Source organism: Dendrobates tinctorius, unplaced genomic scaffold (assembly GCF_039654945.1).
Source record: "Dendrobates tinctorius isolate UK_male_01 unplaced genomic scaffold, ASM3965494v1 ptg000026l, whole genome shotgun sequence".
Lineage (NCBI taxonomy): Eukaryota > Metazoa > Chordata > Amphibia > Anura > Dendrobatidae > Dendrobates > Dendrobates tinctorius.
Window position 1 is genome coordinate 16605516 of NW_027361694.1, and position 24536 is coordinate 16630051.

Below are 24536 nucleotides of genomic sequence, written 5' to 3' on the forward strand. Positions count from 1 at the left end.
TGAGGGCCCTGCTCGTAAGCTTACAATCTATGAGGAAAAAAAGGGAGACACGAAAGGTGGGTGGTAACAGTTGCCCTGATTGTATGGACCAGCCATAATGTTAAGTGTTATGAATGAGTCACCGTAGGAGGCAAAAACAGAAATACAAGCTAAGTCCAGAAAACCAGAGAAGTTGGCAACTATCAGATTGCAGACCCCTGAACCTATCAACACAACTAGCAGTAGCCGTGGGGGGTTCCTACGATGCCCTAGAACCCTCGATCACAGCCAGAGAATTAAATAGGCCTAAAGAAAGAAAGGGGAAATCTAAACTGCCCCAGAGCAGACCCCAAAGCAATAGGCAGCCCCCAACATATAATGACGGTGAAGCAAGATGAAAACACTAACACAGACAGAAAGATAGACTGAGCAAAGACGGGGCCCAAAACTACCTAGATAGGAAAGGACAGGAAGGCTGCTGTCTGCAATCTGCCAAAACCCTATCAAAGACATAAGCCAACAAGCTGATATGAAAAAGGCCCTGAAGCAGCTAGGCTTCAAAAACTAAATCAGCACTCAGGTATTTTCAGAAGACAGAGCTAAAGGAATTCAGCACACCCCAGCAGGGAATGGCAGAAATCCAGAAAAACAAAGCAAAACAAAGTCAAAGCACAAATGCAAAAGGCCAAGCAGCAAACTTAGCTTTAGAGGAGCAGGAATTCAGACTGGTCTCCAAGGATCCCACAGAGAAATCACCCTCAGGGCAGAAGGGCGTCGGCAGCCTTATATCCAGTCAGTAACTCCACTCAGCCAGTCATCATCATCAGCCTCAGGTGTTTGATAATCAGGCTCACTACCTTTCTTTACCAGAAGAGGGAGTTCCTCGGGCCTCAGTAATGAAGGGGAAAATGAACTCACAACAGTACCTCCCCCTTGAGGAGGGGTCACCGAACCCTCAACTACGCCACCAGGGCGATCAGGCTGAGCCCGATGAAAGGCACGCACCAATCTTTTGGCATGAATATCAGAGGCAGAGACCCAGGAATTATCCTCCTGACCATAACCCTTCCACTTAACCAAATACTGGAGTCTCCGTCTAGCCAGACGGGAATCCAGTACTTTCTCTACCTCATATTCCATGTTATCTTCAACCAATACAGGGTCTGGAGGTGCCACCCCCGGAACAGGTTCAACAAACCTCTTCAACAAAGATTTATGGAACACATTATGGATTTTAAATGTGACAGGAAGAGCCAAACGAAAAGAGACCGGATTAATAATCTCCACAATCTTGTAAGGTCCAATAAATCTAGGCTTAAACTTAGGAGAAGCCACCTTCATAGCGCTATTTTTTGATGATAACCACACCATATCACCAACCTTAAACTGGGGACCAATGGTCCTATGTCGGTTGGAAAACCGCTGGGCCTTTTCCCGGGAGAGAGATAACTTATCCACCACTTCGTCCCAGATCTGGTGCATTCTCTCCACCACAGTGTCAACACCTGGGCAGGCAGAGGGCTTCACCTGCCCTGAAGAAAATCGAGGATGAAATCCAAAGTTACAAAAAAAAGGTGACATCAAAGTGGCAGAACTAGCTCTATTATTTAAAGCAAATTCGGCCAAGGGCAAAAATGAAACCCAATCATCCTGATCAGCAGAAATAAAACATCTCAAATATGACTCCAAGGTCTGGTTTGTTCTCTCTGTCTGCCCATTGGTCTGAGGGTGAAAAGCAGAGGAGAAGGACAACTGAATTCCCAGTCTGGAACAGAAAGTTCTCCAAAATCTAGACACAAACTGGACTCCTCTGTCAGATACAATGTTCTCAGGAATCCCGTGCAAACGAACCACCTGTTGTAAAAACAGGGGCACCAACTCAGAGGAAGATGGCAACTTAGGGAGTGGTACAAGATGAACCATCTTAGAGAACCTATCACAAATCACCCAAATAACAGTCATCCTTTGAGAGACAGGCATATCAGAGATGAAATCCATTGAAATATGGGTCCATGGCCTCTTGGGGACAGGAAAAGGCATCAACAACCCACTAGAGCGAGAACACGATTTAGACCGGGAGCACGTCCCACAGGACTGCACAAAATTCCTGACATCACGAGACAAGGAGGGCCACCAAAAAAACCGACTCACCAGATCTCTAGTACCAAAAATACCTGGATGACCAGGCAAAGCAGAGCAATGAACTTCAGACATCACTCTCTTCTTTCACTGGTCAGGAACATACAACTTTCCACTGGGACAACGCTCAGGTTTGTCCTCCTGGAACTCTTCCAGAGCACGTCTCAAATCGGGCGAGATGGCAGAAAGAACTACCCCTTCGCCTAAGATGGTAGCAGGCTTGGTCACCACAGGAGAATCTGCAAAGAAGCTCCTAGAGAGGGCGTCTGCCTTGACATTCTTCGTTCCAGGAAGAAAAGAAACCACAAAATCAAAACGTGTAAAAAACAAGGCCCACCTAGCCTGTCTAGGGTTCAAGCGCTTAGCCGACTCTAGGTAAATCAAATTCTTGTGGTCAGTGAGGACCACGACTTGATGCTTAGCTCCCTCCAACCAATGTCTCCACTCCTCAAATGCCCATTTCATGGCCAACAGTTCCCTATTCCCCACATCATAGTTACGTTCAGATGGAGAGAACTTTTGGGAAAAGAAAGCACAGGGATTCATTTTAGATGTTACAGGATCCTTTTGGGACAAAACAGCTCCTGCACCAATCTCAGAAGCATCCACCTCTACCTGGAATGGAAGTGAGACATCAGGTTGACGCAAAACCGGGGCGGAGGTGAATCTTCGCTTCAGCTCCTGAAAGGAATAAACAGCCTTCGGAGACCAATTTAACACATCAGCACCCTTTTTAGTCAAATCAGTCAATGGCTTGGCAATACTAGAAAATTTTGCTATAAATTTCCGATAAAAATTAGCAAAACCCAAAAACTTCTGGAGGGCCTTCAAAGAAGTGGGCTGAACCCAATCGTAAATGGCCTGTACCTTGGCCGGGTCCATTTCAATAGTTGACGGGGACAAAATAAATCCCAAAAAAGAAATCCTCTACTCCAAAAAGGCATTTAGATCCTTTGACATAAAGGGAATTCTCCCTCAAGATCCGGAACACAGTCCGAATATGTTCCACATGAGAATCCCAATCCTTGGAGAAGATCAAAATATCATCCAGATAGATAATCAAAAATTTATCGACAAAGTCTCGGAAAATATCGTTCATGAAGCACTGGAAGACAGAAGGGGCATTAGTGAGCCCAAAAGGCATCACCAGGTACTCAAAATGTCCCTCCGGAGTATTAAACGCCGTCTTCCATTCATCCCCATGCTTAATACGAATAAGATTATACGCCCCCCTGAGGTCAAGCTTGGTAAACCAGCAAGCACCTTTAACTCTGGAGAATAGATCAGAAATCAGGGGTAATGGATACTGATATTTAACAGTAATTTTGTTGAGGGCGCGATAATCAATACAAGGTCTTAATGATCCATCCTTTTTGGCTACAAAAAAAAAACCCGGCACCTAAGGGTGAAGAGGATGGTCTAATATGACCCTTCTCCAACGCCTCCTTAATATAGGATCGCATAGCCTCGTGCTCGGGTACAGATAAATTGAAGAGCCGACCCTTGGGAAATTTACACCCCGGGCTCAGTTCAATTGCACAGTCATAACTCCAATGAGGAAGCAAAGATGCAGACTCATTTTCACTAAATACATCATAAAAGTCTGCCAAATAATCAGGAACATCATGCGACTGAGGAGAGGTGGAAAACACTAAAGGCACACCGACAACCCCAAGTCACCACAGACACAGATTTCCAATCCAGAACTGGATTATGAATTTGTAACCAGGGAAACCCCAGAACAATAGTATCATGCAGATTATGCAACACCAAAAATCTGCAATTTTCTTGATGGTCTGGGGCGACCCGCATTACCACCTGGGTCCAAAACTGAGGTTTATTTTTAGCCAAAGGAGTAGCATCAATCCCCCTCAAAGGGATAGGCGTCTGCAGAGGTGTCATCGGAAATCCACAACGTTTAGCAAAATCCAAGTCCATTAGGTTTAGGGCTGCTCCCGAATCCACAAAAGCCTTGGCGGAAAATGTGAACAGGGAGCAGATCAGAGTAATAGCCAGAAGAAACTTAGGTTGAACACCCCCAACAGAAAACGTGTGTGCAAAGCGTTTCTCTCGTTTAGGACAGACAGAAATAATATGCGAGGCATCTACACAGAAAAAACACAACTTATTACGCCTTCTGAACTCCTGACGCTGCTCTCTGGAAAAAACTCTATCACATTGCATAGGTTCAGACATTTGTTCAACAGGTGGCAACACCTCTCGTGCAGCTTTGCGTTCGCGCAAACGCCGATCAACCTGAATGGCTAATGACATAGAATCGTCAAGACCAGAGGGAACAGGAAATCCCACCATAATATCTTTTACGGCTTCTGAAAACCCCTTCCGAAAGAGAGCAGCCAAGACATCATCATTCCAGGTAGTAAGTACTGCCCACTTTCGGAATTTTTGACAGTACAATTCTGGAGAATCACGACCCTGGTTCAATGCCAGCAGGGTCTTTTCAGCCTGATCAATGGCATTAGGTTCGTCATACAACAACCCCAAGGCCTGAAAAAATGCGTTCACATAAGTCAGACTAGGATCATCTGGTTTCAAAGAAAACGCCCAATCCTAGGGATCGCCACGCAGCAAAGAGATGACAATTTTAACCTGCTGCGCGGAGCTCCCTGACGAGTTAGGCTTCAAGGCAAATAATAATTTACAATTATTTTTGAAATTCAAAAATTTAGACCGATCCCCAAAAAATACATCAGGTGTAGGAATCTTTGGTTCAGCAGCATGTGAATGAGCAAGGTAGGCGGAAATTCCCCGCACTTCCGCAGCGAGCTGCTCGACACGATCAGACAATTGCTTTATCTCCATTGAGAGAAAAAAAAAATTCCCCCTACGGCCTCAGAGATATAGAGGAAAAAATATACACACTTTTTTTTTTTTTTTTTTTAAATTCTTTCCTGCTATTGAGTACCCTAGGATCTGCGGTATGGCAGGTGATTCTGTTATGAATGAGTCACCGTAGGAGGCAAAAACAGAAATACAAGCTAAGTCCAGAAAACCAGAGAAGTTGGCAACTATCAGATTGCAGACCCCTGAACCTATCAACACAACTGGCAGTAGCCGTGGGGGGGTTCCTACGATGCCCTAGACCCCTCGATCACAGCCGGAGAATTAAATAGGCCTAAAGAAAGAAAGGGGAAATCTAAACTGCCCCAGAGCAGACCCCAAAGCAATAGGCAACCCCCAACATATATAATAACGGTGAAGCAAGATGAAAACACTAACACAGACAGAAAGATAGACTGAGCAAAGACAGGGGCCAAAACTACCTAGATAGGAAAGGACAGGAAGGCTGCTGTCTGCAATCTGCCAAAACCCTATCAAAGACATAAGCCAACAAGCTGATATGAAAAAGGCCCTGAAGCAGCTAGACTTCAAAAACTAAATCAGCACTCAAGTATTTTCAGAAGACAGAGCTAAAGGAATTCAGCACACCCCAGCAGGGAATGGCAGAAATCAAGAAAAGCAAAGCAAAACAAAGTCAAAGCACAAATGCAAAAGGCCGAGCAGCAAACTTAGCTTTAGAGGAGCAGGAATTCAGACTGGTCTCCAAGGATCCCACAGAGAAATCACCCGCAGGGCAGAAGGGCGTCGGCAGCCTTATATCCAGTCAGTAACTCCACTCAGCCAGTCATCATCATCAGCCTCAGGTGTTTGATAATCAGGCTCACTACCTTTCTTTACCAGAAGAGTTAGTTCCTCGGGCCTCAGTAATGAAGGGGAAAATGAACTCACAACAGTTAAGTGTGTAACAGTACAGACACAGAGGGCTAATGAATGTAATAATAATCTTTATTTTTATATAGCGCTAAAATATTCTGCAGCGCTTTACAGTTTGCACACATTATCATCGCTGTTCCCGATGGGGCTCACAATCTACATTCCCTATCAGTATGTCTTTAGAATGTGAGAGGAAACCGGAGTCCCCAGAGGAAACCCACGCAAACACGGGGAGAACATACAAACTCCTTGCAGATGTTGTCCTTTGTGGGATTCGAACCCAGGACTCCAGCGCTGCAAGGCTGCAGTGCTAACCACTGAGCCACCATGCTGCCCGTATAAAGCATGTGGGAACATAATATGGGGAACCTGGTTATGGTAAAAACTTTTGGCTGTGCCACACAGGGATAGATTAGGTTAATGTGTTGAGGCAGTAGGCCAGTCTGAATAAATGAGTTTTCAGGGCACGCTTAAAATTGTGGGGATTGGGGACTAATATTGACCTGGGAAGTGCATTCCAAAGAATTGGTGCAGCACGTGTATTGTCTTGGAGACGGGAGTGGGAGGTTCTGATTATTGTGGATGCTAACCTCAGGTCATCAGCAGAACGGAGGGCGCGGGTAGGATGGTATACTGAAACAAGGGAGGAGATGTAGGGTGGTGCTGAGCCATGGAGAACTTTATGGGTGAGGGTAATAAGTTTGTACTGGATTCTGGAGTGGATGGGTAGCCAGTGTAATGACTGGCACAAGGTAGAGGCATCGGTGTAACGATTGGCGAGGAATATGATCCTGGCAGCAGCATTCAAGACAGATTCGAGGGGGGAGAGTTTGGTAAGAGGGAGACCGATTAGAAGAGAGTTACAATAGTCGAGACGAGAATGAATAAGAGAAACAGTAGGAGTTTTTGCTGTGTCAAAAGTAAGAAAAGGTCGAATTCTAGAAATGTTTTTGAGGTGCAGATAACAAGAGCGAGCCAGTGATCGTATGTGGGGGACAAAGGAAAGTTCGGAGTCAAGTATGACCCCAAGACACTGGCATGTTGCTGGGGAGTAATAGTGGAACCACACACAGAAATGGCAATGTCGGGTATAGGTACATTAGTAGCGGGAGGAAACAAGGAGTTCAGTCTTTGACAGGTTCAGTTTCAGATATAGTGAGGACATGATGTTAGACACAGCATTTAGACAATCGCTGGTGTTTTCTAGAAAGGCAGGAGTGATGTCAGGAGAAGAAGCGTATAATTGGGTGTCATCAGCATAGAGATGGTACTGGAAACCAAATCTACTGATTGTTTGACCAATAGGGGCAGTGTACAAAGAGAAGAGGAGGGGGCCTAGGACTGATCCTTGAGGAACCCCAACAGTAAGGGGAAGATGAGAGGAGGAGGAGCCAGCAAAAGATACAGTAAAGGAGCGGTCAGAAAGGAGGAGAACCAGGAAAGAATGGTGTCCTTGAGGCCAATGGAATGGAGCATAGTGAGGAGGAGCTGATGATCCACAGTATTGAATGCTGCAGAGAGATCCAAGAGAATTAGCATGAAGTAATGACCATTTGATTTAGCTGTTAGTAGATCATTAGAGACTTTAGTGAGGGCAGTTTCAGTAGAGCGGAAACCGGATTGGAGTTATAAAAGAGATAGCTGATAAGACGGGAGTGGACCAGGCGTTCCAGGAGTTTAGAGATGAAGGGAAGATTAGAGACAGGTCTATAGTTAGCTGCACAGTTTTGGTCAAGGGATGTTTTTTTAAGTAGTGGATGTATGATGGCATGCTTAAATGAGGAGGGAAAGATACCAGAAGAGAGAGAGAGGTTAAATATTTTAGTTAGGTGAGGGGTGACAGCAGGGGAAAGGGACTGGAGGAGATGTGACGGAAATGGGTCACTGATGCAAGTGGTTGGGCGAGAAGATGCAAGGAGCCTGCTTACTTCTTCTGTGACTGGTTCAAAATCAGAGAGTGAGCTAGATGCAGTAGGGGAGGGAGGACAGTGCATGGTATGAGGTGATTGGGAGATAATTTCCTGTCGGATCTGGTCAATTTTTTCTTTGAAGTAATTGGCCAGACCGTCAGCTCAAAGCTCCTTGGTTGGGGCCTGTACTCTTGGGTTGAGTAGAGAAGGAAAAGTGTCAGAGATGTTTAGGGTTATTGGACAGTGAGGTGATGAGGGTGTTGAAATAGGTTTGTTTTGAGAGGTGAAGGGCAGTGATGTATGTTCGAAGCATAAACTTATAATGGATGAAATCTTCGGGTAGGTTGGATTTTCTCCACAGATGTTCGGCGCACCTGGAGCACCGCTGCAGGGAATGTGTTTGCAGGGTTTGCCAGGGTTGTTGCCGTCTGTGTTGTAGTGTTCTATGTATAGGAGGTGAAAATTCATCCAGGGCACTTTGAAATGTTTCATTGTAATGCTTCAATGCAGAATCAGGACATGAGAGGGAGGAGATAGGGGCCAATGAAGACTGCAAGTTCTTCATAAGTTTCTGGGTGTTAATGGCCTGTATGTTTCTATAAATATGGACAGTGGGGGTGACCTGAGCAGCCTGGCAGTTCTTGATAGAGAATGAAAGAAGGTTGTGGTCAGAGAGCGGGAGAGGGGAGTTTGCAAAATCATCCACTGCACAAAGCCGAGAGAAGACCAAGTCGAGGGAGTTTCCGTCTTCATGCATTGGAGAATTAGTAAGCTGCAAAAGGCCAAACGAGGAGGTTAGAGATAAAAGGTGAGTAGCAGATGGGGAGAGGGTAGGGATGTCACAGGAGAGAAAATGTGGAAGCCAAGTAGCAAAATGATCCAGGAACTGATGGGAGGGGCCGGGAGGACGATATACCACCGCCACTCGCATGGAGAAGGGGGTGTAGAGTCTGACGGCATGGACCTCAAAAGAAGGGAAGACAAGTGAGGGTACTTGAGGGATAACCTGAAAGGTACATTTTGGTGATAGGAGCAGACCAATGCCTCCACCTGCTCTATTGTCTAATCTTGGGGTATGAAAGAAGTGTAGTCCACCATATGAAAGAGCAGCAGCAGCGGTAGTGTCTGACTACTGGATCCAGGTTTCAGTAAGAGCCAGAAGGTTAAGAGAATTAGGAAAAAGTCATGAATGAAGGCGAGTTTGTTACACACTGAGCGAGAATTCCAAAGGGCACAATTAAGAGAGACAGATGGCATGCATGGAATATTAATAAGATTAGAGGGGTTTCTGAGTGTAGCAGTTGGGGGGTTTGACTTTCTATAACATGGGGGACCAGGGTTGGGAGCAATGTCTCCTGCGACTAGGAGAAGGAGGATAGAAAGAGTGAGAAGATGGTTATGTTATTTGTGAGAGCGTCTCTGATGTTGAATGGTGGGACTGAATGGATCTGTGCTGTGTAGCAATGTGAAAAGAGCGTGAATGCTATACATAGGAGAGGAAAGGAGTGAGGGGCCAATATGGATGGAGTGTAGAGAGTTAATGACAGGGCGGTGGATGTGTGTGAATGCAGCGGCCAGGATATAAATTATACACATGCATATGGTAAATATTTGTGGTAGTCCAAATGTACAGGGAATAGATTTGTCTTACCTGTCTCCTGCCCTGTCTAACTGCCATTTTATAACTGCCAGCATACTTTGATACATGTACTTCGATTACATGTACATAAATGCCCCCCTGCATAAATGCATCCCCAGGCTAGCTCTGAATTTATAGAAGGCCAGTTCTAAGATCTTCCTTTTTTCTTTCTCACCTTACTCGTTAGCAATGGATGTCAGGGGGCATGGGGTGAGTGTCAGTGAGCTTGGGGTGGGTGTCAGGGGGCATGGAGTGACTGTCAGCTTGGGATGGGTGTCAGGGGGTGACTGTCAGTGAGCTTGGGGTGGGTGTCAGGGGGAATGGAGGACATGACTGAACGGCGGAGAGGTAAGAATATTGTTGATTTTTTATGTTTTTTTGCAGATCATGGTTTTTTTTGGAATAACAGTAATAAAAATTGGTCAAAAACTTGGTGTCTTTATTTTATTAAAAGACTTTTTAATTAATTAATGTCTGTGTTTTTTAACCCTTTCATAGTCTAGGGTTAATAATGGATCGGTGTCTTATTGACACCTTTCCATTATTAATCGGCTTAATGTCACCTTCCAATCGAATGGTGACATTAACCCTTTGTTATTAACCCATTCGCCACCGCTACAGGGCAATGGGAATAGAGAGGATAACTTCCAGAAAAGGCACATCTTATAGATGCGCCTTTTCTGGGGTGTCTGGGGTCAGATTTTTGTAGCCGGGGGGGAAAAAGCAATGGTCCCTCTCAAGGCTATTAAAATCTGCCCTCACTCACTTGCTTTACCTCGCTGGTTGACAAATTACCGCAGAAGCCCACGCAATTTTTTATAACGAATTAACCCTTTAAATTAACACCTACACCTCTCAAATTTTACACACAAACCCTCATCTAATTACTAGTGAAAGACATAAAAAAAAAACATGAAATGAAATGGTTTACTGTATATAAACCATGTGTCATTTCATGTCATGTTTGGGAATGATTTTACAGAAGCCGGCAAATATTTCAGCGGCTATTCCGCTATGTAGAATTATATGAAATATATATATATATATATATATATATATTATACTATCTGAAGAGCCCGGCGCTGCCCAGGCATAGTAACTAAATATGGTTCATCACAACAAATTATAATTATTATAATATATATATATATATATATATATATATATATATATATATATATATATATATATATATATATATATACCCCGCGGACTATAACACCAGTCAGCTCACCACAGGGGCGTACCCCTTCACCTCGGGGAATACCAGGCAGCTCCGTGGGGCACCATTCCTCCCACCTGCCTGGGTGCGCCCGCATGCATGAACCAGTCCCGCTCCCCAGCAGCGACTCTAGGGGGTTTTAGTACCATAGCCGCAGGAATATGGAGGAAAATATATATACTCGCTGGTTGCCTCCACACGACCAGGAGGGGGTGGCATTGAAGATTTGGCATGAGCCCCGCGAACTATACACCAATCTGCTCACTACAGGGACGTACCCCTTCACCTCGGGGAATACCAGGCAGCTCCGTGGGGCACCATTCCTCCCACCTGCCTGGGTGCGTCCCCTGTAAGAGCAAGTCCCGCTCCCCAGCAGCGACTACACACCTAGTCTGCTCACCACAGGGATGTACCCCTTCACCTCGGGGAATACCAGGCAGCTCCGTGGGGCACCATTCCTACCACCTGCCTGGGCACCTCCCCGTGCGAGAGCAAGTCCCGCTCCCCAGCAGCGACTCTAGGGGCTTTTGCCAGACCGCAGCCGCCATTTTTTTTTTTCCCTCTGGTTATCTGAGCAGAGGCCCCAGACCGTGATAACTGCTGCTGCAGCGGCTCTAAACACCTTGCCGCTCCCCACTCACATCAGTGAGGCCCGGCAGCATTTATTCAGCGGTCTCCACATGGCCAAAGCTCACCAGAAAAAAAAAAACTGTAGGGCCTGTGATAATGTCATGATCACGTGTGTCAGGACGCAGATGATACCGCAAGGCGAACCCATAACACACGTGACCCTGGATACACCGCCTCCAGTGGGGCGCATTTAAATAATAAAACGTGCAGGTGGATACGCCGCCTCCACCTGGCGAATTTGGGTATTACACGTTATATACATAAAATCTGGAAACCCCGCCTCCAGTATGGCGAATTTAAATAATAAAGGGGAAACTTTAACAATGGTGGGCCCTGCAATAGGGAAAAGGGAATTAGAGACCTCCTGAGCTCCCCTGAGCCAGTGTCCCTGCACTCCTAACGTTCCCTATGCCGGTTTCGCACCGGGCGCCGCACGCGTACCTCAACGCCCTTGCTCGCCCTGAACCTAAACCCTCACTAGGGAATGGGTCGGTGAGGAGACTAATCCCACCACTGCACTAATAACACACATGAGGAAAGAGACAATACAGGGGAAACACCACTTAGCTTTGCTCTGTTGCGTGCGCTCCTAGCAACAGAGCCCTCCACCTGAGTGCATCTTCTCCTCCACCTGGATCCATCACCATAACAGGACCCTTCACCTTAGTGCAGCCTTGGAGCAGAGTCCAACACCAGTTGCAGCTTCTTAGAACCAGAGTCCCAAGGATGAGTTCAGCTGCTGACACGAAGTCGAGCATGCTTGAGTCCAGCTCAGCGGCCAAGTCCCACATGGTGAGTGCCACTCTCCATAGTCGCCACTCCACCAGCCCATGCAGACACTTCCCGCTGACACCATCACGCCATGCCAGCCCTTCGTCCAGACACCATAGCTGAAACACATCCCCCCTGGCTAAGCTGCGCAGGACTCCTCACCAGCTCCATCCTTCCTCCAGGCTCTCCAAACCAGAGTGAAACAAACTCACAATATCACAGGCAGTGATTGCACACCTCTAGCACACCTTTATAGGGTGTGACACCTGATACCTAATTAAGTGCACAAAAACCCAAAGTGCAATACCACAACCACCACCGGGGACAGTCAAAACACCTTTGAACTTAACCAAAGTAAAAAAAGTTCACTTTGTGCTTTTAATACCGCCAGATCCAACACAGGATCATGACAATAACCTACTGGGATCACCAAATTTACATAGAGATACCATAGATTCTAAATAGATGAAAGACTATGCAAAGAAATAATTTAGGATCACCACACTAATAACTAGTAATTGTGAAAAAATCATGAATTTTTATTGTACATCAGGTCATGAAACACTACACACAATAAAAACATTTAAAAACAAGGCAAGGGACTATAACAAACAAGAGGTCCCATAGTCCACAATATGTCCACCAACTGCCTGGACAGTATACAAATCACATATAAATTACTATTTAGTAGTAGTATGCTGCTGGTTGTTCCATTTAGGTAAGACCATAGGTTGTGTAAAACAAAACCTGATACACAGTGGTTATAGTATGCTCAGGTAGAGTGTAATATCATATCAAGCATAATACCTGAATAAATGACCACACAAAGAATATGTTTAATCCTAGTAGTCAGTGGCTCTAGCAGATCAAAAGTGAAATACTGAGAGATGCACTAGCCCTGATTAAAGTATAGCTATACATCACCATTTCCCTGTCAGGGTAAGTATCAGAGTCCGGTCACCCAGTCATCCCAGTCAGCAGTCAGACAGGCAGCCCATCAGGTGGCATAAAGAAACCCACGCGTTCCGACACACAAGGTGTCTTCCTCAAGGTGAGTGTATCCCATCCCTGTGTACACCAGATATTTATATACAGCAATCATTAGAAAATAAAGAGAAAATTATTACCAGCTGGGAGCCCTCAGCAATAGAGCGGTTAAAGTCAGAGTCTCGGCGCATGGTGTAATACCCGGAAGAGCACGCTCAGGGCGGGGGGAAATGACCCACAGGAGTCTGTGACGTAACACAGACGGCGTCTACGCTCATAGAGCACAGCACGGGCTAATCCTCCAAGGTTACTCCAAGTTGTGTACGCAAACAGTGTACCAGATAGAGCAGTTAGCACCAAGGGAGGAGTTACACAGATGACGAAAATATGAGGGAGATTGCTAAGCAGGCAGCGCCCTCATGTGGTGAAAAAGTCATCCCGATCAAACGCTCCCATATGTGTCAACACAATTATTAACCGTACAAGCGCCAAGATATGGCACCCTTATATCATGGCACAAAGGGTACGTTGCATAGCGTTTTTGGACAGAACACCTTTATTTACAAGTATAAGGGTCACACTATCAATGTAATACAGTAATTCCACTTGTATGTAAAAGTGGTATAGCATAAATCAACAGAATGTTTTAGCAGATAGAATTTCAAGGCAGACTGCTCATCCAGATCACCTGCGTATAAATATATCATACAGGATGCGTATAAATTGACAAAATTACTATGCAAAGGCTGTATTAAAGTGGTCCTCATCAAATACCCCTAGATAGGTAGAGTCAGGTAACCTGTTGTTGCCCTACAAGCTCATCAAGATCTCTTACGTCTAAAGTACATTGTACAGAGCATATATAGATGGAAAAAATTTTCTCTTTATTTTCTAATGATTGCTGTATATAAATATCTGGTGTACACAGGGATGGGATACACTCACCTTGAGGAAGACACCTTGTGTGTCGGAACGCGTGGGTTTCTTTATGCCACCTGATGGGCTGCCTGTCTGACTGCTGACTGGGATGACTGGGTGACCGGACTCTGATACTTACCCAGCGAGATCGCTGGCGAGGTCGCTGTTGCGTCACAAAACCTGTGACGTTTCAGCGTTCTCGCTAACGATCTCGCTATGTGTGAAGTACCCTTAACACCTCTCCGACAATGTCCATGTGGTGGCAATAAATCTCTCAACATGAGAAAATAGGTCTGAGCTGAAAAAGTAAATTAATGTGTATGCAAAATGTAAATGCATATAAACACATGACCTTTATATAGAGAAAACAAAAAGCAAAAAATAAATATCCTAAGATAAAAAAGTAAAAAATAAATTGCAAAAATTGTAAGAGGTAGTAATAATAATAAGGGTATTTAGTAAGCATCAATCAAAAGAATGTACAAGCCATCCCGCCACGTCATGGCAACCCTTGTGGGACAGTCCTAACTCTTGTATTTAAAACCTTTCCACTTGTCAAGTGACATAAATGTGAACAAGGACCAAGGGACTGAACCACCAGTAAAAACATAAGCCAGACAGTGGAAACCCCCCAATTCTAACTCCAACCCTAACCCCAACACACCCCTAACCCTAATCCCAACCCTAACCCTAATGGGAAAATGGAAAGAAATAATGTTTTTTTTATTTTATTATTTTTCCCTAACTAAGGGGGTGGTAAAGGGGAGTTTCATTTACTATTTATAGCGGGTTTGTAAATTTGGCAGCTGTCACACGCTAAATGACGCTTTTTATTGCAAAAAATAGTTTTTGCATCACCACATTCTGAGAGCTATAATTTTTCCATATTTTGACCCACAGAGTCATGCGAGGTCTTATTTTTTGCGGGATGAGTTGACATTTTATTGGTACCATTTTTAGGCACATGACATTTTTTGATCGCTTTTTATTCCGATTTTTGGGACGCAGAAAGAACAAAAAACAGCAATTCATGAATTTCTTTTGGGGGGGGGGTCGTTTACACCGTTCCGTGTGTGGTAAAATTGATAAAGCAGTTTTATTCTTTGGGTTAGTACGATGACAGCGATACCTCATTTATATAATTTTTTTATGTTTTGCCGCTTTTATACAATTAAAGCAATTTTATATAAAAAATAATCACTTCTGCATTGCTTTATTCTGCGAGCTATAACTTTTTTATTTTTTGCTGATGATGCTGTATGGCGGCTCGTTTTTTGAGGGAACAGATGACATTTTCAGCAGTACCATTTTTATTCATATCCGTCTTTTTGATCGCGCGTTATTGCACTTTTTGTTCGGCGGTATGATGATAAAACATTGTTTCTTGCCTTGTTTTTTTTAAGGGGTTCACTAAAGGGGTTAACCTTTGGGACAGTTTTATAGGGCGGGTCGTTACGGATGCGGCGATACTAAATATATGTACTAATATTGTTTTTTTTTTATTTCCAAAAAAACTATTAGGGAATATTTATTTATGAATTTTTTTTAAATTATTTTTACACATTTTTTTTTTTTAAACTTTTTTACAGTTCCAGTGGTGGACATTACTATATAATGTCAGATCGCTGATCTGACACTTTGCAATGCACTGTGTCAGACAGGCAGCTTCTCAAGAGTCTGCTCTCAGCAGGCACTGAGAAGCCACTCCCTGCAGGACCCGGAAGGCCCCCGTGGCCAGCTTGGATCCGGGGGCCTGCAGGGAGGAAGGACCTCGGAACAACGTGAGCACATCGTGTTGTTCCGAGCGTCTCAGGGAAGCACGCAGGGTGCCCCCTCCCTGCTCGATTCTTCCCTATGCCCCGGAACACTGCGATCATGTTTGATCGCAGTGTGCCGGGGGATAATGTGCCGGGAGCGGTCTGTGACCACTCCTGGCACATAGTGCCGGGTGTCAGCTGTGATAATCAGCTGACACCCAGCCGCGATCAGCTGCGCTCCCCCCGTGAGCGCAGCCGATCGCGATGACGTACTATCCCGTCTACGGTCATACGGGCCTGGGTCACCTGGACAGAATAGTACGCCATCTGTCAGAAAGGGGTTAAATGGGCGTATACTTGGGATTAGAGAACAGGAGGACTTGGTGTGATACCTATGTGATATGTATGGTGTGTGCATGAAGAAGATAGGTATCCAGATTCCAGATTAGGTGATCATGAGTCTTATTGTTCACTTTTTGCATTTAATTCAGCACAAGTTTAGAAGAGCTGAACTTGACCGATATATGACCTGTTAGGAACACGGTGGTTTTAGTGAAAAACAACCACAATGCGCCTGCGTAACACGAGCTGGCCACGAGCTCAAAGATTAACCACGCAGGCGCCAAGCATGAACGTGTTATATAAGCATTACTTGCAGAAAGTACTGCGCATGGTTGAACTGATATCTGATTATAAACAATATAAAACAAAGGGGACTTTCACTGGTAGGGAGGGACGTTTCCAGAAGGCTTTATGGACGCATAACTTCTGTGATGTTGTGTTAACTGGATGTTGCCTCTTTACCCGTCGAGTCCCCCGAGGGAGGAGTGATGCTACAATATCCGGTAAAAAACAAATTGATGCTTACTTTTCTCTATTTTATAGATGATGATGATGATCAATGTAATGCTAGACTAGTGCTGCTATAATTCATGTGCCTATAACACACATATCAAAGTGTTACCTAAGTCATTACTTGCTCAAATATTTTTTCTGTTATCTCATTATTAATAAAATATAAATTGTTTTACCGAAATAAAGACCTAGCAGTCTTTTTGCCTAATTAGTATATTAGTGAGCGCTACGTAAGTAAGGGGCTTGCCCCTCTCAAAGTGAAAATTCGGTAAGACATAAATTGGCGTAGTCGGCAGGATCTTTTTCAATATGTTTAAGAAACGAAAGGAAAAGCAGGAGGATGTAGTGGATGTGCCCGGTTGGACTGAGGCACCGTATAATATATTGGCACATTAGTTGAGCAGTTCTGGACTGGCGGAACAGTGGTCTAGTAAGCTTAAAGGTAGTGAACCCACTGATGTTGTTAAAGTACTCAGGGGTGATGTAGAGTCTTTAGGACGGCGTATGTGGATTTGTTTTCCCTGCGAAGGCAGGGGATGCAGTTAACCCATGATGTTGTTGGTTTACTCATGGGGATCCCTGCAAAGGCAGGTGATGCAGATAACCCCTCGATGTTGTTTAGTTACTCGAGGTTTTCCCTGCAAAGGCAGGTGATGCAGTCAACCCGGGATGTTGTTAATGTACTCAGGGGTGTCCCCGCCAAGGCAGGTGATGTTGTGTCGCTTGGGCGACGAACTTGGATTCTGCTCAGTGCATATCGCGCGATGCATGAGCGGAATCAACAAATGCAGAGGAAGTGCTCTCAATTGGAACAAAAAGTTGCAGAGCTAGGAGGGCAGAAAGTGGTGCTGGATTGCAATACCCGTCTGCTCAAAGATAAGTTGGAACATTACTAGAGTGTAGCAGAGAAAGCTGCTATCATAGTTGCTCAAAATAAATATCGCAAGAGAAGAGGAAAAATTGATAAAGAAAAAGTATTCCCACAAAATTCAAAGGTCCAAAAATTAAAATTGCCGGACTAGGAGGACAGGTAATCACCGGAGTACAAACACAAGTTGCTTTGAAAATAGGAAATCTACCGATAAGAAATTACCGTGTTTTAGTAGTACCCATTCCGGAATATATATTGGGAATTGATGTTTTAAAAGGAATGACTTTAAATTTATCGGCTGGCAAATTCTCCTTTGGAGTAAAAAGGGTAGAAATACAAATGAGACCTGTAACGGTAGGAAAAGTAAAAATGCCCCCTGTACATATCCCTCCTGCTACCAAAATGGTGGCAATGAAACAGTATCGAATACCAGGGGGACACAAAGAGATTACTGAAACAATTAAAAATCTGGTGGACGCAGGAGTCATGCGTACCACTACTACTGCATGGAATAATCCAGTCTGGCCAGTTAAAAAGAGTGATGGCTCCTGGCGTATGACAGTGGATTACAGGGAACTGAACAAATGTACCCCTCCATTAACAGCTGCAGTGCCAGATACTATCACTATAATAGAAAATATACAGAGTCATAATGGAACTTGGTATGCAGTGATTGATTTGGCTAATGCCTTCTTTACAATTCCAATAGAGGAAAAAGGCGCAGGATCAATTTGCTTTTACCTGGTTAGGCCGACAGTATACCATGACCAGATTGCCTCAAGGATGGCTTCATAGCCCTACTATTTGTCACCGGACGGTGGCAGAACATCTAGATCAGTTCTCCTTGCCCTCAGATATGCAAATCTCACACTATATTGATGATATAATGATACAAGGAAATGAGGAGCAGGCAGTGAAATCACAATTGGAAAAACTTTTGGTGCATATGAGGAGCGAAGGATGGGAAATAAATGAAGCAAAGGTCCAAGGACCGGCTCAAGTTGTAAAATTTCTTGGAATACAATGGAATAAAGGACATAGGGAAATTTTACCAAAACTAAAACAGAAGATTACACTGGTCAACAGCATTTTTGGTGCCAAAGATATTTCATCGAATTTAGGGTATTTTTGGGGTGCTGATTCTGAATATGTCATCAGTTTTGCCAGATTGGCTCAAGTTTTTGAGATTTTTGGTATCTTATTTATAGCACTTGTTGGTAAATGCGACGCATCATCTCATTAATTTCTTTGGATTAGTACTTGAACTGAGCAGTTCTCAATATAGTTTTGTGTTAATTAGTGTTCTAAAAGTTTGTTCATAGCTTGATTTTTGCACTAACTTTATGTTGTTGTCTGTTTTCCAGTGAAAAGCATGAACTCATCATGAAGAAGTTGTCTTAACGATCCAGACTCATTCTGTTACATTTGTGGTGAATATACACTGCCAAAACATAGAAGAAACATAACAGACTTCGTAAAAAAAGTGTATTTTGCCTATTTTGGGGTTATGCTTGGGGACCAAGACAAGTTTTGGGCACCACACATAGTGTGCAAAGCATGTATCGAATTATTACGAAAATGGAGCAAAGGACAAAGAAAAAGCTTCAAATTTGGTGTTCCAATGGTGTGGAGAGAGCCAAAAAATCATCATGATGACTGTTATTTATGGTAAACACAGGTACAGGCACATCTTCACAATGAGGGACAGGCCTTCTTGCAGATTCCATGTTACTCCCATTTTCGTTTCTTATGCTTATTGAATCCTTGCACTTGCACTGCACAGAAATAACAGTCATCATGATGATTTTTTGGCTCTCTCCACACCATTGGAACACCAAATTTGAAGCTTTTTCTTTGTCCTTTGCTCCATTTTCGTAATAATTCGATACATGCTTTGCACACTATGTGTGGTGCCCAAAACTTGTCTTGGTCCCCAAGCATAACCCCAAAATAGGCAAAATACACTTTTTTTACGAAGTGTGTTATGTTTCTTCTATGTTTTGGCAGTGTATATTCACCACAAATGTAACAGAATGAGTCTGGATCGTTAAGACAACTTCTTCATGATGAGTTCATGCTTTTCACTGGAAAACAGACAACAACATAAAGTTAGTGCAAAAATCAAGCTATGAACAAACTTTTAGAACACTAATTAACACAAAACTATATTGAGAACTGCTCAGTTCAAGTACTAATCCAAAGAAATTAATGAGATGATGCGTCGCATTTACCAACAAGTGCTATAAATAAGATACCAAAAATCTCAAAAACTTGAGCCAATCTGGCAAAACTGATGACATATTCAGAATCAGCACCCCAAAAATACCCCAAATTCATTAAAATATTTTGGACACCAGAAAAAAAAATTTTTTTCGTTGACCTGTGTTATTAATTTCCCTACTCTCAAAGTCTAAGCAAGAGACTCAATCTTATATTGGGCTATTTGGATTTTGGAGACAGCATATACCTCATTTAGGACAGATGCTGTCCCCTTTGTATAAAGTTACGAGGAAGAAATATGAATTTCATTGGGGGGAAGAACAACAAACCGCCTTTGAAATGGTAAAAGAGGCCATCCAGCAAGCTGTAGATTTATGGCCAATGACAGCGGGGAGTGTAGAATTGCATGTATCAGTACAAAATATGTATGCAAATTGGTCATTATGGCAAAAACAAGGGGGAAAAAGAGTCCCCTTAGGATTTTGGAATCGAAAACTCCCTGATGCTGGAGAAAAGTATACTCCATTAGAACAACAATTGCTAGCTTGTTATTGGGCATTGGTAGAAACAGAACAGCTAACTTTAGGACATGAAGTCTTATTAAGACCAGCAATACCTATAATGCAATGGGTATTGTCTAACCCTAAAACCAATAGGGTAGGATATGCATAGGAACAAAGTATCATAAAATGGAAATGGTACATTTCTGAAAGAGCAAAGAAAGGAGAAGGCGGGATCGCCTCCCTCCATGAGAAAATAGCCGAAATAGGGGAAGAAATCAAATCCCCTGTGAAACCAACTGTCCGGGAAGAGTCCCCTGTAAAATGGGGAAAATCTTATGAAGATTTAACAGAACAACAACAGCAACATGCTTGGTTCACTGATGGGTCAGCTCGATATGTCAATGGAAAGCGACACTGGAAGGGTGTGGCTTATAACCCGAAACTAGAAAAACATTTGGTTATGGAAGGTCACGGTAAAAGTAGCCAATATGCAGAATTATATGCTATCTTTCTGGCATTGAGTTTTGAACAAGGGAAGGAGTGTCACCTTTTCACAGACTCGTGGTCTGTGGCTAATGGTCTTGCAACTTGGATGATGGGATGGAAGAAATATGGTTGGTTAATACATGGTAAGGAAGTGTGGGGAAAAGAGGTGTGGGAATTTATAGAAGAAATGGTTCAAATCACACTTACTACTGTTTTTCATGTTGATGCACATATGCCTGCTGACTCACTTGATCGTTTGTTTAATTCTGAAGCAGATAAAGCCGCCGCTATTAGACAGACTTCTGAGGTTGATCAAGAAAAAGAAAAATGGCTGCAAGGTACAGCTGTTTGGGCGCACAACAAGAGTGGACACCTTGGAGAAAAAGCCACTTACAGGTGGGCCCCTAGAAAGAGGTGTTCCACTAACCATGGACATTATAAAACAAGTCATTGCACAGTGTCCAGTATGTCAACATTCACAAAGAAGGGAAGTTCCACATACAGTAATGGGACACATAGCTCGAGGGCAATTACCAGCTCAAATTTGGCAAATGGATTTTATTGGTCCACTTACTGAGAGTAGGGGATGCAAATATGTCTGCACAGTGGTAGACACCTACTCAGGACTCATGATAGGATTCCCTTGCAAAGCTGCCACACAATGGAGCACATTACGTACTCTGGAGATTATCACACAATACTATGGTGTTCCACTGCAGATACAGACTGACAATGGGTCACACTTCACTGGTCAACAGATAAAGGATTATGCTAATGAGCATAATGTCCAATGGGTATATCATATGCCTTACTTATCCCCAAGTTGCAGGGTTAGTGGAAAGGATGAATGGACTCTTGAAGTCTACTCTGAAAAAGATACACAATATGGAAGGAGGATATGGCCAGTGGAGAGATAATCTAAGTTAGGCTTTACAAATTATCAACAATAGGCCAATTACTGATTCCATGACACCATTGATGAGAATGCTGACACCCAACCTTACCATACACGAAACTCATATTGTACATACAATTACTTGGTGGAAGATGAATCAAGAGGCTAAAATTCCTGAAAGAGCAACTCCCCTATCTGCGGGATTGGATTTCAGTGCAATAGAAGTGACTATTGTACCTCCAGGTAAGACTGTTCCTATACTAACAGGATTGGGATGTCAAATGCCTAAAGGACATTATGGTCAGTTGGCAACTCAGTCTAGTTTTGCTTTAAGAGGGGCCATAGTGGTGGGAGGAGTAATTGATGCTGATTATCAAGGAGAAATTAAAGTTATTATGTCCAATCTAAGACAAGAGCTGCTAGTTATCTCTAAAGGACAGAAAATGGCTCAAATGTTGGTAATACCTATTAGTTTAGATCAAGCCATCGAAGGACAAGCTCCACTAGAACTCTCCTTACGGGGGGATAAAGCATTCGGGTCATCAGATGTGACCAATGTAGGAGCTAGAATTTGGGCCATTTCAGCCATCGGCGGCTGAAGTCATTGCTGTGGGCAAGGATCGTACTTTGCTAATCATGAGACCAGGAGTGGAGAAATGGGAATATGTTCCCCAGGGAAAAAAAAAAATGATGTTATTTGCGTGAATAAAATCATGCTTTGTTTTTTTTTTTTCCCCTAACAGATATTTCTGGGAATATGTGGAATTATTGGAATCCTTGGAAGCGAGTGTTTGGTGAAAGTTGAAGGATGAACACCGGGTACTCAAATCCAAAGTCAAAACACCAGTCGGATAAGGTGGTTGTGGAAGAAAAGCACAAAAGAACGAAAACAAGAGGATTTTATTTGCCCAGAAGGACAGAACTGTAACATAGCTAATGTAACAGTGGAAGGATATGTATGGATAGGCCCCCGTGGGACCACCTCATTTCAAGTAGCATATATGTTACACAATATGCACGGAACTGTGAATATTACCGCTAAGGTGAACTTAACATGTTGTAACGCCGGTGGGGGTTTTGAGTCTTTGTCTTCAACTCAACAAACACGGATCTATAAGAACTGCACCCCCACCATTGGAAGTGGAACAGAATTAGTATTCAATATTAGTGTCCTACAGACTTTACTTTGCCATAATGCTACTAGTATAACAAATAGAAGTACTTGGGCACAAAGTATAACGTTTGTTAATATGAATTCGTCAAAAACGGATACGGGACATATGAAGAGGATCCCCTCGTCCTGTGTAAAGACTGGAACTCAATCACAAAAGACTGTAGTAACAGCTATAGTGATATTTCCATCTAATGTTCTCTGCCCTATAAGACAAAAAAGGGCATACGTTGCTGGGGGGAGTGGGAACTGTTACTGGGACTTTGAATTCTTTTGATATTGAAACTCTAGCAAATCGCATGATTAAAGCAGGTGCAGGAATACAAGATGTTTTAACTTTACAAGGTAAATGGATGCCTACAATATGGCACCCACTGACACAAGCTTGGCAAGCAGATAAATTTTTACTAGATATGCAGAATATTTCAAATTCTTTTATATTCAAGGAAGGATCAAATATTAGTGCGATTCTTAATTGGACTATGTGTACAATGCAGGCTATTTATCAGATGCAGCAGAAGGCAACAATGCAGACTCGTCTTATGACAGGAAATGAATGGGTATGGAGGACTATGTTTAATAACACAATCCCTGGAGTTTCATGGTTTAAAATTGAAGCTCCCAAAATGGTTTGCAATGACACAGTATGTCAAGGGATATTGAATATATATAATGTAACCAACCACCAAGTAATGTGTAGATATGTAGTTTTACCACTATTATTGGGACCCCCAGGGGATCAATGGTTGTGGATGCCTAAAATGAATGGTTTATACATTGATGACAATAATCGCACGCATGATTTAAGCTTATGTGAAGACACATTAGAAGGTAAAATTTGTAGGTTGCATTCTGCTGTATATGAACCATGTTTGCTACAAGAGACTGTGAATATTTGTGAGTTCACCATTCTACCAATATCCTACAAGATGTTGGTGGAGATAGGTTCACAAGAAATTTGTGTAATAACTGATGTCCCTATTGTTCCTGGGATGAAAGTTCCTTATGTGGGGTGTTTACAGAATGTTTCCGCTTTACAGTGGGAAGACCAAACCTTCCATCTCACTCATGACTGGGAGGTACAGGAAAAAGTGCAGTGGCAACCGACCAAGTTGCAGGTAAACAACTGGGAATTGAATATGACCCGGCTCAGGAATATTATGGAGACATCTGAAGAAGGGAGTAGAATAATTCAAATGTTAAATAAAACAATACAATATCATGTTGTTAGTACCACCATAGTGGCAGGGAAAATTGTTAAAATGGGTTCGGCAATTGCTGATGCCACTTCTCATCATTGGTATGATATTTTCATGGGTCATTCTCCTTCGGCTCAAAGGATGTTAAATTGGATCATTCACCCAGTGTTGGTGCTTGTCCTTGTAGTAATACTTCTATCTATATGGAATTGCTACATGGCATACAAAATCTTCTGTAGGCGACCAAAAGTGCTGATGGTGACCTATAGAAGTGGAAAATAATTCCCGTGATCAAGGACCGATTGTGATACCTATGTGATATGTATGGTGTGTGCATGAAGAAGATAGGTATCCAGATTCCAGATTAGGTGATCATGAGTCTTATTGTTTACTTTTTGCATTTAATTCAGCACAAGTTTAGAAGAGCTGAACTTGACCGATATATGACCTGTTAGGAACACGGTGGTTTCAGTGAAAAACAACCACAATGCGCCTGCGTAACACGAGCTGGCCACGAGCTCAAAGATTAACCACGCAGGCGCCAAGCATGAACGTGTTATATAAGCATTACTTGCAGAAAGTACTGCGCATGGTTGAACTGATATCTGATTATAAACAATATAAAACAAAGGGGACTTTCACTGGTAGG

At 43.2% G+C, this 24536-nt stretch overlaps 1 long non-coding RNA gene across 1 annotated transcript; it reads left to right on the top strand.

The window, feature by feature from the left end:
• The first annotated feature begins 16159 nt into the window (after nucleotides 1-16159).
• On the top strand, nucleotides 16160-23738 carry LOC141084692 (uncharacterized). The gene is made up of 3 exons (XR_012231084.1): nucleotides 16160-16532; nucleotides 20895-21018; nucleotides 22261-23738. It is a non-coding gene; the product is annotated as an uncharacterized lncRNA (long non-coding RNA).
• Nucleotides 23739-24536: the final 798 nt, after the last annotated feature.